The sequence below is a fragment of the Girardinichthys multiradiatus genome, chromosome 12 (assembly GCF_021462225.1).
Source record: "Girardinichthys multiradiatus isolate DD_20200921_A chromosome 12, DD_fGirMul_XY1, whole genome shotgun sequence".
Taxonomy (NCBI): Eukaryota; Metazoa; Chordata; class Actinopteri; order Cyprinodontiformes; family Goodeidae; genus Girardinichthys; species Girardinichthys multiradiatus.
Window position 1 is genome coordinate 18,707,644 of NC_061805.1, and position 18,166 is coordinate 18,725,809.

Here is an 18,166-nt window from a genome sequence, read left to right on the forward strand (position 1 = left end):
GACACTACAACTAAGTAGCTCCACTGCTAAAACAACAGCTGTAGCCAAATGCAACTTTAAAAGCAAAACATGCTGTTGAGATGGAAATAATTTTTGGTTGTCTGAATAGGGTACTCACTTTCTGGTGTCTATGTTTGCAGTAAACCCAAAGCAGAAAAACACTACCACTGTTTAGTGAAATATTAGTTTATTTATGATTTATTTATTTTCATTTACCACTATGTTAAAAGAAATGTGTCATTTAATGTCTATTAAAAATGTATTCTGATGAACAAAATACAACTTGACACTTCATTGTCTTACTGTTTGCTTTTGGGAGTTCTTTTTTTCCTCAATGGTACAAGGCAAAGCTGACACCACCTGGCTTTGTAAAGAGTCCACTGAGCTGTTAGAGGCATCTCATTACGAGGCCTTTTCGTTTTATCAGGCATTTACAACTGGGATGAGACCCTGTGGCAACCAGGGAGCACCTCAGGATTACACAGAGGTTGATAAAGGGCCTTGCTGGAAAGGTAGGCTCTGTGACCTCATATAAGTGGTAAAAAAAAAAAAAACAGAATGAAAGAGAACATGGATGATAATTATGGGTCAACAAATTTGTTTTGGTAATATAAAAGCAGGACTGCGTACCACACAAGTACTGACACTGGAACAGACTGAAGCCACGGAAAGTGATAATGCATTGAATAATTTAAAGATTATGTCTAGAAATTGTATGAAAATGAGTATTTTACCATTATTTAAAGGGAAAGATGATGTCTAGACATTCAACTTGTACAATAAATTTTACTTTTGTCTCTTGCTTCACATTTTCAGCTTCGACTTCCCTATTCCCTGCATCGTGTTTATCTTTTGTGTCTTCTCCCTTACTAAATGTCCCACGGATTGCTTGATTACTCATTATACAGGCCATTCTCTGTGATTTCAGCCATCTCTACTGTTTTCTCTAGTCTCCTCTGTAATAGTTCTGCTCCTTGATCCTTCCCTCTTTCTCTCCATCCCTCCCACATGCCACCTCCATGCAGGAGAACTCATTATGCAGACCAACTCTCCCTCTGTCTCTCTTATCACTCTCTACTGGAGTACTCATTACTGTTTCCCTGTCCCCCATTTTTCTGTGTCTCACACTCTTTTCTTTTTTTAGTAATCCCCCCCCCCCCCCCCCCCCCACACACACACACACACACACAAACACACACACACACACATACCAATGCACAATAAGATACTTTTTTTAATTAAATACTAAAAACTTTGCTATAAGATGATTTTATAATAGGCACAGCTGTTTTTAAATGGAACATGAAACAAAAGTTTTCCTACACAGCACCAGATGTCACTCATTTAGATGATGTAGACATGCATAAATGCAAATAAAATGTATTAGTTGTGATAAGTTGTCCAACCATGCAATTAATTTTAAATAAAGGATTATACAACTTCTACAATTATAACAGTTTTTGAGACACTGCTGATTTTTTTAACAAAATTGTTTAAATAACACCAGACTGTTATAAAAAGGTGATAAACAGTAACTATTTGTTAGTTTTGTGCCTGAAACAAGGCCTCAAACAAAGCTCTGCTATTTTGGACAGAATAATGTGTTGTTGTTTTTTTGTTTGTTTTAAATTGAAATAATTCAGTAATTTTTTACCTTAGTCATAAATAACATGTACAGTACAGACCAAACGTTTGGACACACCTCATTCAAAGAGTTGTCTTTATTTTCATGACTATGAATATTGTAGCTTCACACTGAAGGCATCAAAACTATGAATTAACACATGTGGAATTATATACTGAACAAAAAAGTGTGAAACAACTGCAGTGGGCCCACCACCTGCAGGGGGAACCGTGAGGGACCGGTGCAAAAAGGATTGGGTGGCGGACGAAGGTGGAGACCTCAACGGCCCGATCCCCGGATGCTTAGGCTGGCTCTAGGGACGTGGAATGTCACCTCGCTGGGGGGGAAGGAGTCTGAGCTTGTGCGGCAGGTCGAGAGATATCGACTAGAAATAGTCGGGCTCGCCTCCACGCACAGCGTGGGCTCTGGAACCCATCTCCTTGAGAGGGGTTGGACTCTCTTCTACTCTGGAGTGGCCCACGGGGAGAGGCGGCGGGCTGGTGTGGGTTTGCTTGTTGCCCCCCAGCTCAGCCGTCTCGTGTTGGGGTTTACCCCAGTGGATGAGAGGGTTGTATCCCTGCGCCTTCGGGTTGGGGAGAGGTCTCTGACTATCATTTCAGCCTACGGGCCGAGTGGTAGTGCAGAGTACCCTGCCTTCTTGGCGTCCCTGTCGGGGGTGCTGGAGAGTGCCCCTCCCGGGGACTCCATTATTCTGCTGGGGGACTTCAACGCCCACGTGGGGAACGACAGTGACACCTGGAGAGGCGTGATCGGGAGGAATGGCCTCCCCGATCTGAATCCGAGTGGTGTTTTGTTATTGGACTTCTGCGCTAGTCACGGATTGTCCATAACGAACACCATGTTCAAACATAAGGGTGTCCATCAGTGCACTTGGCACCAGGACACCCTAGGCAGGAGGTCGATGATCGACTTTGTTGTCGTATCATCAGACCTTCGGCCGCATGTTTTGGACACTCGGGTGAAGAGAGGGGCTGAGCTGTCCACTGATCATCACCTGGTGGTGAGTTGGATCCGCTGGAGGAGGAGAAAGCCGGACAGACTCGGCAGGCCCAAGCGCATAGTGAGGGTCTGCTGGGAACGCCTGGCGGAGCCCTCGGCCAGGGATGTATTCAACTCCCACCTCCGGGAGAGCTTCGACCAGATCCCGGGGGATGTTGGAGACATAGACTCAGAGTGGACCATGTTCTCTGCATCTATTGTCGATGCTGCTGCCCATAGCTGCGGCCGTAAGGTCTGCGGTGCCTGTCGTGGCGGCAATCCCAGAACCCGGTGGTGGACACTGGCAGTAAGGGATGCTGTTAAGCTGAAGAAGGAGTCCTATCGGCTGTGGTTGGCTTGTGGGACTCCTGAGGCGGCTGACGGGTACCGTGAGGCCAAGCGTGCTGCGGCCCGGGCTGTGGCAGAGGCAAAAACTCGGGCCTGGGAAGAGTTCGGTGAGGCCATGGAGAAGGACTACCGGTTGGCCTCGAAGCGATTCTGGCAAACCGTCCGACGCCTCAGGAGGGGGAAGCAGTGCTCTGCCAACACTGTTTATAGTGGGGGCGGGAGACTGCTGACCTCGACTGAGGACATTATCGGGCAGTGGAAGGAGTACTTCGAGGATCTCCTCAATCCTGCCATCACGCATTCCGTGGTGGAAACAGAGGCTGGGGACTCGGGGTTGGACTCTTTCATCACCCAGGCTGAAGTCACCGAGGTGGTTAAAAAGCTCCGCGGTGGCAAGGCTTCGGGGGTGGATGAGATCCGCCCTGAGTACCTCAAATCTCTGGATGTTGTTGGGCTGTCATGGTTGACACGCCTCTTCAACATTGCGTGGCGGTCGGGGACAGTGCCTCTGGACTGGCAGACTGGGGTGGTGGTCCCCCTTTATAAGAAGGGGGACCGAAGGGTGTGTTCCAACTACAGGGGGATCACACTCCTCATCCTCCCTGGTAAGGCCTACGCCAGGGTATTGGAGAGGAGAGTCCGACCGATAGTCGAACCTCGGCTTCAGGAGGAACAGTGTGGTTTTCGTCCCAGCCGTGGAACACTGGACCAGCTCTATACCCTCTACAGGGTGCTCGAGGGTTCATGGGAGTTTGCCCAACCGGTTCACATGTGTTTTGTGGACCTGGAGAAGGCATTCGACTGTGTCCCTCGTGATGCCCTGTGGGGGATGCTCCAGGAGTATGGAATCGGGGGCCCTTTATTAGGGGCCATCCGGTCCCTGTACGAGCGGAGCAGGAGTTTGGTCCGCATTGCCGGCACTAAGTCGGACCTGTTCCCAGTGCATGTTGGACTCCGGCAGGGCTGCCCTTTGTCGCCGGTCCTGTTCATAACTTTTATGGACAGGATTTCTAGACGCAGCCAAGGGCCGGAGGGGGTCTGGTTTGGGGACCAGTGGATTTCGTCTCTTCTTTTTGCGGATGACGTGGTCCTGCTGGCCCTCTCTAGCCAAGACCTACAGCATGCGCTGTGGCGGTTCGCAGCCGAGTGTGAAGCGGCTGGGATGAGGATCAGCTCCTCCAAGTCCGAGGCCATGGTACTCGACCGGAAAAGGGTGGCTTGTCCTCTTCAGGTTGGAGGGGAGTTCCTGCCTCAAGTGGAGGAGTTTAAGTATCTCGTGGTCTTGTTCACGAGTGAGGGAAGAATGGAGCGGGAGATCGACAGACGGATCGGTGCAGCTGCCACAGTAATGGGGGCGCTGTGCCGGTCCATTGTGGTGAAGAGAGAGCTGAGCCGAAAAGCAAAGCTCTCAATTTACTGGTCGGTCTACGTTCCTACCCTCACCTATGGCCATGAACTTTGGGTCATGACCGAAAGAACGAGATCACGGATACAAGCGGCTGAAATGAGCTTCCTCCGTACGGTGGCCGGGCACTCCCTTAGAGATAGGGTGAGGAGCTCGGCCATCCGGGAGGGGCTCGGAGTAGAGCCGCTGCTCCTCCACATCGAGAGGAGCCAGTTGAGGTGGCTCGGGCATCTATACCGGATGCCTCCTGGACGCCTTCCTCGGGAGGTGTTCCAGGCACGTCCCACCGGGAGGAGGCCCAGGGGACGGCCCAGGACACGCTGGAGGGACTATGTCTCTCGGCTGGCCTGGGAACGCCTTGGGCTCCCCCTGGAGGAACTGGAGGAGGTGTCTGGAGAGAGGGACGTCTGGGCGTCTCTGCTGAGTCTGCTGCCCCCGCGACCCGGTCCTGGATAAGCGGAAGACGACGGACGGATGACGGACGGACGGACGGACAACTGAAAATATGTCTTATATTCTAGGTTCTTCAAAGTAGCCACCTTTTGCTTTGATTACTGCTCCACACACTCTTGGCATTCTGTTGATGAGCTTCAAGAGGTAGTCAGCTGAAATGGTTTTCACTTCACAGGTGTGACCTGTCAGGTTCAATAAGTGGGATTTCAAGCCTTATAAATGAGGTTGGGACCATCAGTTGTGTTGTGCAGGAGGTGGATACAGTACATAGCTGATAGTCCTACTGAATAGACTGTTAAATTTGTATTATGGCAAGAAAAAAGCAGCTATTTAAAGAAAAACGAGTGGCCATCATTACTTTAAGAAATTAACAGTCCGAACAATTGGGAAAACTTTGAAAGTGTCCCCAAGTGCAGTCGCAAAAACCCTTAAGCGCTACAAAGAAACTGGCTCACATGAGGACCGCGCCAGGAAAGGAAGACCAAGAGTCACCTCTGCTGCGGACAATAAGTTCATCCGAGTCACCAGCCTCAGAAATCGCAGGTTAACAGCAGCTCAGATTAGAGAACAGGTCAATGCCACACAGAGTTCTAGCAGTAGACACATCTCTAGAACAACTGTTAAGAGGAGACTGTGTGAATCAGGCCTTCATGGTAAAATAGCTGCTAGGAAACCACTGCTCAGGACAGGCAACAAGCAGAAGAGACTTGTTTGGGCTAAAGAACACACCGTGTCTTTGTGCGGCACAGAAGAAGGTGAACGGATGGACTCTACATGCCTGGTTCCCACCGTGAAGCATGGAGGAGGAGGTGTCATGGTGTGGGGGTGCTTTGCTGGTGACACTGTTGGGGATTTATTCAAAATTGAAGGCATACTGAACCAGCATGGCTACCACAGCATCTTGCAGCGGCGTGCTGTTCAATCTGGTTTGTGTTTAGTTGGACAATCATTTATTTTTCAACAGGACAATGACCCCAAACAAACCTTCAGGCTGTGTAAGGGCTATTTGACCAAGAAGGAGAGTGATGGGGTGCTGCGCCAGATGACCTGGCCTCCACAGTCACCGGACCTAAACCCAATCGAGATGCTTTGGGGTGAGCTGGACGCAGAGTGAAGGCAAAGGGGCCAACAAGTACTAAGCATCTCTGGGAACTCCTTCAAGACTGTTGGAAAACCATTTCCGGTGACTACCTCTTGAAGCTCATCAACAGAATGCCAAGAGTGTGCAGAGCAGTAATCAAAGCAAAAGGTGGCTACTTTGAAGAACCTTAAATATAAGACATATTTTCAGTTGTTTCACACTGTTTTGTTCAGTATATAAATCCACATGTGTTAATTCATAGCTTTGATGCCTTCAGTGTGAAGCTACAATATTCATAGTCATGAAAATAAAGAGAACTCTTTGAATGTGAAGGTGTGTCCAAAGTTTTGGTCTGTACTGTATATATTTTTATAATTGTGAATTATTCAGTAAACACTGAATGTCTGTGGATACCTTATGGTTTTCACCGGTCTGTTATTCCTTTCTTTTATCATCCCAGTAAACACTTGGACACTTGGACACTTTTAGCTCAAATGCCATGTTCAAATTTAGCCTAAACAAAAATGGTAAAGGTAAAGCTTGGTCAGCTCATCTGAACACATTTTCAACCATGTGTACATCGTTTGTCATCTTAATGTATGGATCTTTTCTTGTTTCACTCTTGAGCAGCAATTTTCAGTTGTCATGGCAGTGTCATCTCTTCTGTCTATTTAATGACATTTTGCTCAGGGGGATAGCTGTGTTGTGCAACAATAGGATTGGTTTGGATATGAATAACTATTCAGAAGTGCCAATTATTAGCAAAGTTACTTATTTTGATCAAAATTACAAAGTCGGGGACACCACCTGATAGCCAAACGGCTCTCAATCTCTTGTGCCTGAAAATCTTTGCAAATACCTGCCTGCTGAGCTGTTATATCATCATGCACTGATGTTCTCAAGCACCAAGACCTGCGCACATATGCAGAATAAATATAAACATAAACAAGGCCAAATTAGTTTTAAAATGATTTAAAAACAACAATTGCTATGTGTTCAAACAACCAGTTCACCATGTAAAGCAGAAGGGAAAACAAATTCAGTCAGTCATTCAGTCAATTCTACCGCTTATTCCATAGTGGGTCGTGGGGAAGCTGGCGCCTATCTCCAGCAGTCTATGGGCGAGAGGCAGGGTACACCCTGGACAGGTCGCCAGTCCATCGCACGGCAGGAAAACAAATTATGTAATAAAATAAAGTTTTATTACTTTGTTGAATTTGAAATCAGTAACCTTTTTGACAATAGATTTTTAATGTTGTATTAACTGGCCATCACATGTGATGGACTACTAAAATGGTGGCTTAAAGCAGCTATGCGAGCTGTCAGCTGACCGGGGGCTCTCTATACTTAGAGTGAACACCTGACTCCCAGCACACTGTTTTTAAAAGCTGGCTATGTCTGCAGAGCGGAAGGACTCGGTCTACGTAGACCCGGTCCTTAGAAGGATGCAGCCCCTGAATTTAGACAAAGCCACTAACATTTAATATAATATGGCTGTCAGACAAAACAAATAGCACCTGTGGCACTATTTGGCAACCCCTTTAAGTCCCACGCATACATTTAAGTACTACAAATATGAATATTAATGTGTATATAGACGCTGACAGTGTGCCATGGCTAGTCACAGCGAGAACAGAATGAGCTGTGAAGTAAACACGGCGGAACTAATGTTGGCTACCGTCTTAACATTAGCAGAGCTTTAGCATTATCAGAAAATTGAGACACAATTTAGCACATTTATAAGGACTATGCGATCATATTTTATGCAGATTAGTGAGAGGAGATAAAAGGAAAACACATAAAAAGGAATAAGCTCACATTGCAGGAGTAAAGTGTCTTTACAGGGCATCAACCTTACAAAACTATTTTTTAACATCAGGCTCACTAGCTTGATAGCAATCTAGCAGTTAAGTAGAGAGCTGTCCGATAGGCCCAGTGAGTTATCCAGGTTTGATTAACAAGGTGACTGGGGCAAGTGTCTGCTTGGACAGTTGAACATGGGCAGTGTGCAGGGTTGCGGTTATAATGCCATGTTCTTTGGGCAGTGAGGGGAAAACTGCTTTGTCTACATGATTAGGGACACCATTTCTTCTTGAGGATTCTTTTCTGTAGAGCTAAGACAGAAACGTTTAGGCCTATTTTATCTTCAGCCGGGGTATGGTCACTGATACAAACACAGCAGAGCGTACTGTACACCGGATCAAGGGTTTCTTCGAAGATGCAATCTTCTACTCGGCCAGCAAGATCAAGACATTCACGTGTGTGTCTACTCTGATACAACTGTGAGGCTTGCAAGTAAGGACAAAGAGCTGTGGCTGTGCAAAGAGTTTTGTGACATCGCAATGATGTCTCAGGGATTCCAGCTGTGACTGAGAATGGGTTAAAACTGCATTTTGGGATTCAACGATTCAATGTTTTTAACAGTCTTTATTTTCTGTACATAGTTTAGTCCTTTTTATTTCTCTTATGGCTGGGCCCAACAGCTGTAACCAAAAAAATAACAAAACAAAACAAAAAAATATTATCCCAAAATCACGCGACCATATGCAGAGGCTATAGTCCTCGAAGCGGCTGTCCCGGGTTCGAGTCCCGGACCCGGCGACATTTGCTGGGTGTCTCCCCCTCTCTTTACCCCTCTTTCCTGCCTACTGTCAAAAAATACAAATAAAGGCCACTAGTGCCGAAAAAGTATCTTTAAAAAGATAAAGTGTAAGGATATTGAATGAAGTAAGCAGTAGATGTATTGGCCACAGCCTTTCATTTTTTAAGGTTATGTTTGGGTCTTACATTTCATTTTATGGCTCTCAGCAAAAGTGAAAACTGGATTACATGCATCTAAGACCAACAGGCTTTGATGAGAATTGACAAAAAAAGGTAAAGTAATTAGTGTGACATTGATCTAGGATCAGTGTTACTGCTTTTTTCAAGAAGTGTTGTGTTAGAACCTTAAGAACTAAAACAGTAAAAGCCTTACGGTCAGAGTAATCTTTGTTTAAATAATCAGGGTGAATTTGTGATGGGGAAACAAATGTCTTACTTGTGTTGATCACTTTTTCACGCTGAAGAGCTTGGTAAAGTGGAAGGCCAGTGCAAACAGTTTCATTCATTCCTTTGATATGACTCAATTATAGTTTGACTCATGACCCATAACAGTGCAGCTCCAAATGAGCTTATTTAGGCAAAACCCAAAGAAAAAGATGTTCAACAGATTCACAAACTTAGTACTTTGCTTTGACTGTCATAAAATTGAATGACTAGTGTTTCAGCTACTTTTTGTGTAGCTTTTCACCATACATACAGCTGTCTGGACACATTTTGAAGAGCAGGTCACATGACACACTCCAAAAGGAAATGAACGTCATTGTACAGGGTGAATAACCAACCTTTGTTAGATCAACAAATTTACCTGTATAGCCTTTAGTACAATTCTACCTAAACATGGGCTTAAAATAGTCCACTCTAATTGCAGCTGTTATAAAATCATTCACAGTACACCATCAACAGCTGTCAGAAGTTGAGTTTAAAAAGGGACTTCAATAGTGATCACTTGAAAAGGCCTTTATTAGGACCTAATTATTAAATGGGGAACCTATAGAATCCATACAAAGAATTAGCACATCCAGATGTACATAAGGTTTCAGATCTTTTACCATCGGCCCCTATTTCTTTGGGAACATTGTTGACGGTTTGCGTGTGCATGTACACAAGCAGACAAGCATGCACTTCTTTTCATACTATTGTAGTTCAGTTAAACAACTGCTTGCCATGTAGAGTAGAAAAAGACAATGAGTTTTAAGCTTTCAGTTCTAATTGTATAGAGTAAATGGGTGAGTGATATATCATGGCAAGAAGCGATCCCATGGGACTGCAGAAACAAACATTTTAACAGTGTGTGTATCTAGTAATGCGTAAGTGCATGAATGAAATTGTGTGTATGTGTGTGTATGTGTAATGTATCCTTACAGATCATGTTGCGTAGACTTAGAAAAAGATGGTCTCACCATAAGGCCGTTAGACAACTAATCACAAGATGACTACTTAAATTAATTAACTGACTGTACAGCACACGTAATAAAGACTAATGAGGAGAAACAAAGAGAGCAAGTGATCCTTATTGATAGACTATAGATACGTTGAGGGGTATCAGAATTTAGAGATTGAAGTAGTTATAGCAATAGTGTTGAGATTATCTGTTCCTCTTTGCCATCTCACAGGTAAGAGAGGACACATTCCTGTTACAATCTCTTCCATAGCCACAGGTGTATAAATGCAATATTGTGTGTGTGTGTGTGTGTGTATATATAAATATATATTTATATATATATATATATATATATATATATATATATATATATATATATATATATATATACATACACACATACACACACAGACATCTATATAGAACAAGAACATACATTTTGATGGGGAGAGATAGACAGTAAAGATCAGGATAAGGTGGAAAGGTATTGCACAGGAAGAAAGGACAGAAACAATATGACAGAAGTGGGAGTTTGCTATGAATAATAGCCCATTCATCAGTTCTAATTTGCTAGGCTAATGTTCTCACTGAGCCTAATGGGGAGATTAACTGGCAAATTAACACTGATAAACGAGCAAACATGAAGAACGGTGGTCAATCATGGGGGAGCTATGTACTTGTACCATACCATGTTAATGGGAAGCATCTGTCCTAAATCTGATGTTAGTTCTAGTTCAGCAATTAACGGTCCTCTCACAAAACAACTTCGAAATAAAATGTAATTACTGCCATGTCATAACCTTAAACTATGTTTCATAAAACCTCTATAACAATAACTCAGAAGACATGATTTTATTTTAACCTAATTTTAAACGGTCTCAGAATATTTAGGAAAGAACACACACTTTCTCAAAGAGGAAGTGCTTTCATCCACAGGGTAAAAACAGATTAACCAGATATAAATTTACTCCAGAAAGCAGCCCTGATAGAGTGGAGTGGAGCTTTTAGAGAGATTGTGTTACGTACTGTGTACTAGAAAAATATTTTCAGAAGTCAACGCAGTTTAAACTCATCTACAGTTTATATTTTCTGTATTTGCAACTTCAAAAATTAAAATGTGTTAAAGTTACAGTTTTTTTTGGGAAACTGCATATCTTGACAAATGATAGTGTTACTGCTGTGATAAAATCGTCAGTTGTGGTTTTATAGCCACATCTCACAGCTTTTTATGTTTGTTTAAAGATCGGTTTCCACAGATTTTACTAATATATTAGACTGTAATCTAAGATTAACGCTTTATTTGTCTTATCTCACTCTTTTGTCACATTGTGGAGTATCTTCTCTTGTCAAGTGTCATGGGCAATGTTTTCTCCACAGTTATAAAGAGCTGGTTGAATAAGGAAGTTTAAATGGTGTGTTTGCAAAAAATAACACGTAAGCCATTCCTGCTATACAACTATAGGCTGTAGTGCACAAATTGGCTTTAATACTGTGCAAAACCATACATGTGGGCAGTACAAGTAGCGACCCTTTCAGCGTCAGTAAAATATTTTACACAAACAGAATGGAACTCCACATTGAGAGGAGCCAGTTGAGGTGGCTCGGGCATCTATACCGGATGCCTCCTGGACGCCTTCCTCGGGAGGTGTTCCAGGCACGTCCCACCGGAAGGAGGCCCAGGGGACAGCCCAGGACACGCTGGAGGGACTATGTCTCTCGGCTGGCCTGGGAACGCCTTGGGCTCCCCCCGGAGGAGCTGGAGGAGGTGTCTGGGGAGAGGGACGTCTGGGCGTCTCAGCTGAGTCCCGGATAAAGCGGAAGACGACGAGTACGAGTACGAGAATGGAACTTTGCCCTGAAGTGAAAATGTGCACTGCAAAGAGCCGCAGGGTCGATTAAGGGTTCTGGGTAATTTAGATGTCATGTAATAAAGGTAGAATAATGTAAATGAGCCTTATTGTGGAAAGTGTGCTAGTATTCCCTGTGGAATAAATGCATTGTTGAACATAAAGGGTGTTTAAAAGTTTTGCAGTTTCTTCATTATAGGTTCAATAAAAGGGTTATGTATGCTTTTAGGTAAAGCTCTTGCTCAGAGTTCTTTCACATGAGTCCAACGGTCGAGTAAACTCAGCTTTCCAAGATCACAACATGACAAGTAGCCACTGGATTATACGGGTCAGGGAAACAGTTCCCTGTGACAGACCATTTATGTGAGTTTACTAAAGTCACACATCTTAAACAAAACACAAAATGACTGCTATTGGTGTTGTATCAGGGGAACTCCTTGAAGGATTAGGTTAGACTCTGATCTGTAGGTGTGAACAAAATTTAGACCCAAACACTTACAAACCATAGAACAGGTTTGATGGAAAATTGTTCAATCAATCATTCAGTCTTCATAGGGTACTTTCCGCACTTGAAGTTTTGCACAGGGACATAAACTTAAAAGACACAAACATCTGCAATAAAACAAATAGACAGAAAAATAGAACAGCTAAAAACAGTAAGTGAAAGAAAATAAAATGCTGACCTTACAGAAAGAGGAACATTGTTCCAAAGTTTGGGAGCAACAGCAGAAAAATCTCTGCCTCCTTGGGTCTCAAGACAAGTCCTAGGATAACCTAAAAGTAACAGTAGTTCTGACTATTTTAAAGAACATGCTTGTGTAAACGCTCTGTTAGATGAGGAGGTGCCAGACTGTGTGAACATTTGAATACAAGAATTAAAATATTAAAATCAATCCTAAAACATACTGACAATCAATGCAGGGAGGAAAATATGTGTAAAAGCAGTCAAGCACTGCTACGCCCTCTGTAGCCTGATCAGACGACGCTTTGCGTGGGACCAGGGGCAGAAGTAGAACGTTTAAATTCAAATAAAACTGACAGATGGTCAGAAATACCTGAGTCATGCATATTATTTACTTGGCTATCCAAATCAAAAGTTAAAACCAAGTCCAGGGTCTAACTCTTTTCATGAGTGGGACCACTCAATCACTGAGACAAGTTAAAAGAGCTGATGAAGTTTAGAAAATCTCTAGTTAATGGCTTGGTTTAACAACAGACATAATTATTAAAATCACCAGCGATTAAAATATGATCAAGTCAACATATTCCCAGACTAAAAGTCTGCAAAGTCCATAAAACATTATTGTTAAATATTGGGGACCAATAGATTACCACACACAGCACTGTGGATTCACTTAATATCCATGAGTTAGACCTCGATGCTTATATCTCCAGACTAAGGGATCTGGATCGAACCACCAGAGTGACTCCTCCGCCTTCTTCCCTCATTCCAAAGAGAGCCTCTTTCAGAAAAAGAAGTTCAGAGAAATGGGTGACTTCACTGGCCCAGAGCCACGTCTCTACTAGACAAATAAAATCCAGTTCCAGAGAAGTGAAGGAATCATTTAGAAAAGTTACATTTAAAATTAAAATTTTTGTTTGCTAGAGATCAAGCATTAATAAGAGCTGAATAAATGATCACCTTCTACTTAACTGCTGAAAAGGGCCTGACTAAGGGGCCAAGGGTTCCAGAACTTCACGCAATGATCAAAGTAGTGGGTCCTGTGAACAGGAGAAGCAGTCACCAGCAAGTTAGCTTGACATACTGTCAACCCAGGAACAATGGGTAAAATCAAACACACAGAGGAGTGATGACTCCAACAGGAAAATTATTTCAGAGGACTTCAGAATGGCCTTGATCTGCACTAGCACCCTACCTCATTTTCCCCCGTCTCCTGGGATGCTTTGCCTTCGTAAAAAATGACAGGTGTGCAGCACACAAAAGCCTTTATATCAGGAAAGAATGGTGGTGGACTTGAGGGTTTTTTATTGGAGTTCTACTTCAAAATAGACGTATGAGAATGTCCAATATGTAAAAGAGCTTGTGTGACCATAAACCAGAATAGCAGAAACATCATGCCAGCAGATGAAGTAAAATGAAACAAAAGCAAAGAAAAAGAAGATGATGTCCGACAAACGGCAAGCCACACATGCTGGCGCCATTTTGCCATTTGTGAATTAGGGCTGGTGGCACATTATAGCCGAACAAGCTGTGTCGTACTTGTTACTTGTTGAAACTTTGTAACTTTAGGCAGCCATCCATGGAATTACTCCTTGATCTAATGACGGATATAATAGCTCCTTCTTTGAAAACCTATTTGAGAAACATTTGTCACTAAAACTAAGACAATACCTTTCTGGAAGTTGATTTTGTTGGAACTCTGCTTTATGAAGAAAAAGAAAACAGGCCATTACTGTCACGGAAGGTAAGCCATGTGAAGAGAAAAAAATCTGTCATTTTTGTTGGTAGCGCTGGTTCAGTGGGTAAATGTGACAGCCATTCAGCAGCTGATTTGCAATTGAAAAGGGGAGAAGGGAAAAGTCACACTTGGCTGAGATCAAATAAGGTTATTATGTGATGAAAAATAGCAAACATTTGTCGCTTTATTTTCAAAGTGCATGCTTTGGACTTTGGAGAGTCAGTTGTTGAAGGGCAGAGCACATAGGAATTAAAAGTAAAATGTACATACATGCCTATAACAACTTTGTGTATTAAGAATCTAAAAAGGAATGATTAGACTGCAAAATTTGTTTGTTTTGTAAACGTGTATTTTTTTTATCTGGTTTTGTTCAGTATCAAACTGTAATGTATCAAAGATTTAATAAATCCAAACTAGTTCATCAGCATTTTAATTACAAAAGCATTTGCTAAAAGGTATGTGCAGATATAAGAATAGATATGGATACCAACATCTGCAGCTTTTTAGTACTGCAGCTTTTTTTTTCTTTTTGGTAAAACCAAAGATTTCCTTAAAATTGTTTAGCTTTGGAAGTAGGATCATACGCTTTTCTTAAATCATGCACAAGACCACTTCCAAAATCAATCAAGTATAAATTCTTCTGTTCACTTTAAACATTTGAACTGGAAATTTTGACTTTTAATATGGAAGACATAACAAGTTGATGTAACCTTCACCACAGAAGCTTTAAGATCTTCGATTATGATCAGAAGGTCAAAATCAAATTTCCAGTCTATTTCAACTAACCTTTTACTGGCAGATTTCCATTTTGGATTGAAAGGACCTTATTTACAAATGATAAAAAACAAAAGTCTGGTGCAAATTTCATTCATTTATTTTCCCTGAGTTAATTCGATGTCAAAAAAAAAAAATTACAACCTGTTTTTTATGTTACAACTTATGTCTATTGATTGTGGCTGTAGCAAAAACCAAAAAAAAACCTACTATTTCAAGTAGTGTGTTTAACTCAAATCATATTCCAATAAATAATTATATTTAATGTGATTATAATATTATGATCTAATTGTAGATCATTTTTTAAATTTCCTTTTTAGTTTAGTTATTTCACCATTAGCACCATGTCATAACATGTTTTTTATGTATATGATCATTTTAGAGCACCACTATGACTGATGAAAATGAAGGAATAGAAATATTCCCAGCAAGCTGTATAAACAACACCATATGCCTCTTTACCCAAAGCTAAATTGGCAAGTTTTTCAGCTGCTGGACCTGTACTGAGTAAACTTACATTCACCTCAAGTCATCATCTCAGACCTGCAGATTTGGACAATTATAGGCAAAAACTGGTAACGGTCCTAAAGCATTAGCTGCCAAAATTAGCACTTCTTACAACTGCTTTTAAAGCAGTTCAATGCTTGAATGCTTCATGCTTCGGAATGCACTTGAGCTATACTTTGCCACACGTCCCCCACGATTACCAGTGGTATTGCTCTGTTTAGACTAAAATATGCATGAAATGAATGCAAAGGATGGACCAAAGAAGGCTCCATTCATGCATTTGCTTTTAAGCACATATTGGCCATAATCTTGATTTCGACTACAAGAAAGAAAGAGAGAGAATTTTGCCTTTATAAAAGGCATGTAAATATATTGTCTTCTTTCATCAAGCTTATCTGATTAATCAACGACAATGTCTTCATTCTTCCAGTTTTTTAATTTGTTGTTGTTTGACATTTGGCCCTGGTTCAACTGTTTATGACTGGTAAAAGAAGTGATGGGTGCAAATGTGATGGTGTCTGTAGTCTTTGGTTGTGAGGTGATGATGCTAGTAGTTATTATGGCTCTGTGACTACCTCCTGAGCTGGACCTGATGTGTAATATTGGTGAGTTGGCTTCAACCCCCCATTCCACATCACAGTTTAGCTGAACATGAGGTGTAAAGAAAATGTGTACATCACCAATGAAGGCAGGATCTGAAAGGGGCTTATGAGTACATTAGAGAAATAAACATTGCCAAGGTATGAACTGATGCAAGGTTGATAGGAATTACCTCTAGCAAGTAACTTCTCTTTATACCAACAAAAGACTAAACCTGCACAAGGACGAGAAGGTTAAAGGGGGAAATAATGAGCACCTGTCTAATTTTAAGTTTATAAAGTGCATACATTTTCCCTACAGTATTGGATATTTGCAGTTGTTTTTCACAAGGAAAACTGCAAAAACAAACAAAAGATAAATTAATACAGGTTTATTAGCAACACACAAAACAATGTTTAAAATTCCTTGTTAAAGAATGAACAAGCATGTAGTAAAACCAGAACTTCTACAATAAAATGTCTGTGACTTATTTCAAGGGTGTCCCAGTATAATAAAACACACAATATATTTTCATCAGTCCCAAGCCAAGAAAACCAAAAACTCTAATAAAAATCTAAATAAACAGTAACCTTGAGACGGGGATTACTTACCATTTGCAACCAATATGTTGTTTCACTTCATTCTTATTAAAATGAAAACAATCTCATCCCAAAGTTCATGTTTTTAAACTCCTGGGAAAGGATGAAGGTAAATGCTCAAACAAAGAGATATTCAACATTTAATTTAAAAAGAGCTTCACCAAGTATGTTCAGCTCAGAGGAATGCAGGTGCTGTTTGGAAGAGCCCAGTTTCTAAATGGGGCTCTTCTATCCGGCAACAGTGAGTGGTGTGAACAATAAGCACAACCAAAACTCGGTCAGCAATTTGCATATCAACACCCCCAAATTGGTAATAGCAGATCCAGATACAAACAGCGATAGAGGAATACAAAGAAAATATGAGAAGGGGCAGAGAAGAGCTCGATATTGACAAAGGTGTTGGGGAGTGGGTTTGGGTCTGACCAGCTTGCAGGGAGATACTCGGGAGCCAGAAGGTAAGGTTTTGATCCATAGTATATTTGAAAGGCTTGAACAGCGCAGGATACTCTGCCAGGAGTTCAGGAAGCAGTAAACAAGATATACGGAACTTACAAGAGCTGAACAGGAACTAGGCTGATGGGGATTCTAGGAATAACACTGGAGCATGACAGGTGAATAGCAGGTATCTATCTAGCAGAACGAGGCGATGGGGAACAAATGAAACCAGTAAGCTTATATACAGGGAAGGTGAATGTTGAAACAATGGGAACGAGAGGCTTAGTTAATCAGATGAATGCTTACAGGTGTGCTGGCCAGGTGAAGGGAACTGAGGTAATGGAGGTTGCTATGGTGACTAGAGCTAGGAAACACAGAGACAGGAGGGGAAACTAATACCAAACTAAACTGGGAGGAACAGGGAAAGAAACCTAAACATAAGCTGATGTAGAAAGTAAACGGTAGGAAGAACTAAATCTAAGGACGTGGAAGGGACAACTAATAATAAGGGGAACAAGCAACTGGGTAAATAATAACAAAAGCGGTCTTAGGCTAAAGGGGAAAGGGAACTATGGGCGAGGGGAGAAAGTACTACTAAAACTAGGGGGCAGGAGAGAGAACAAAAACTAACATCAGGATGACAGAAGGAATAAACAAGCATACAGTGCCTTGCGAAAGTATTCAGCCCCCTTGAACTTTTCAACCTCTTGCCACATTTCAGGCTTCAAACATAAAGATATAAAATTCTAATTTTTTGTGAATAATCAACAACAAGTGGGACACAATCGTGAAGTGGAATGAAATTTATCGGATGTGTCAAACTTGTTTAACAAATAAAAAACTGAAAAGTGGGGTGTGTAATATTATTCAGCCCCTTTACTTTCAGTGCAGCAAACTCACTCCAGAAGTTCAGTGAGGATCTCTGAATAATCCAATGTTGTCCCAAATGATTGATGATGCTAAATAGAATCCACCTGTGTGTAAACAAGTCTCCGTATAAATGCACCTGCTCTGTGATAGTCTCAGGGTTCTGTTCAAAGCGCAGAGAGCATCATGAAGACCAAGGAACACACCAGGCAGGTCCGAGATACTGTTGTGGAGAAGTTTAAAGCT

The 18,166-nt window shown here is 42.0% G+C and overlaps 1 protein-coding gene across 1 annotated transcript in view; it reads right to left on the minus strand.

Moving 5' to 3' along the window:
• Positions 1-18,166, minus strand: part of si:dkey-215k6.1 (transmembrane protein 132D) — a 431,446-nt gene that overhangs the window by 252,988 nt on the left and 160,292 nt on the right. The gene's annotated exons all lie outside the window — the stretch shown is intronic.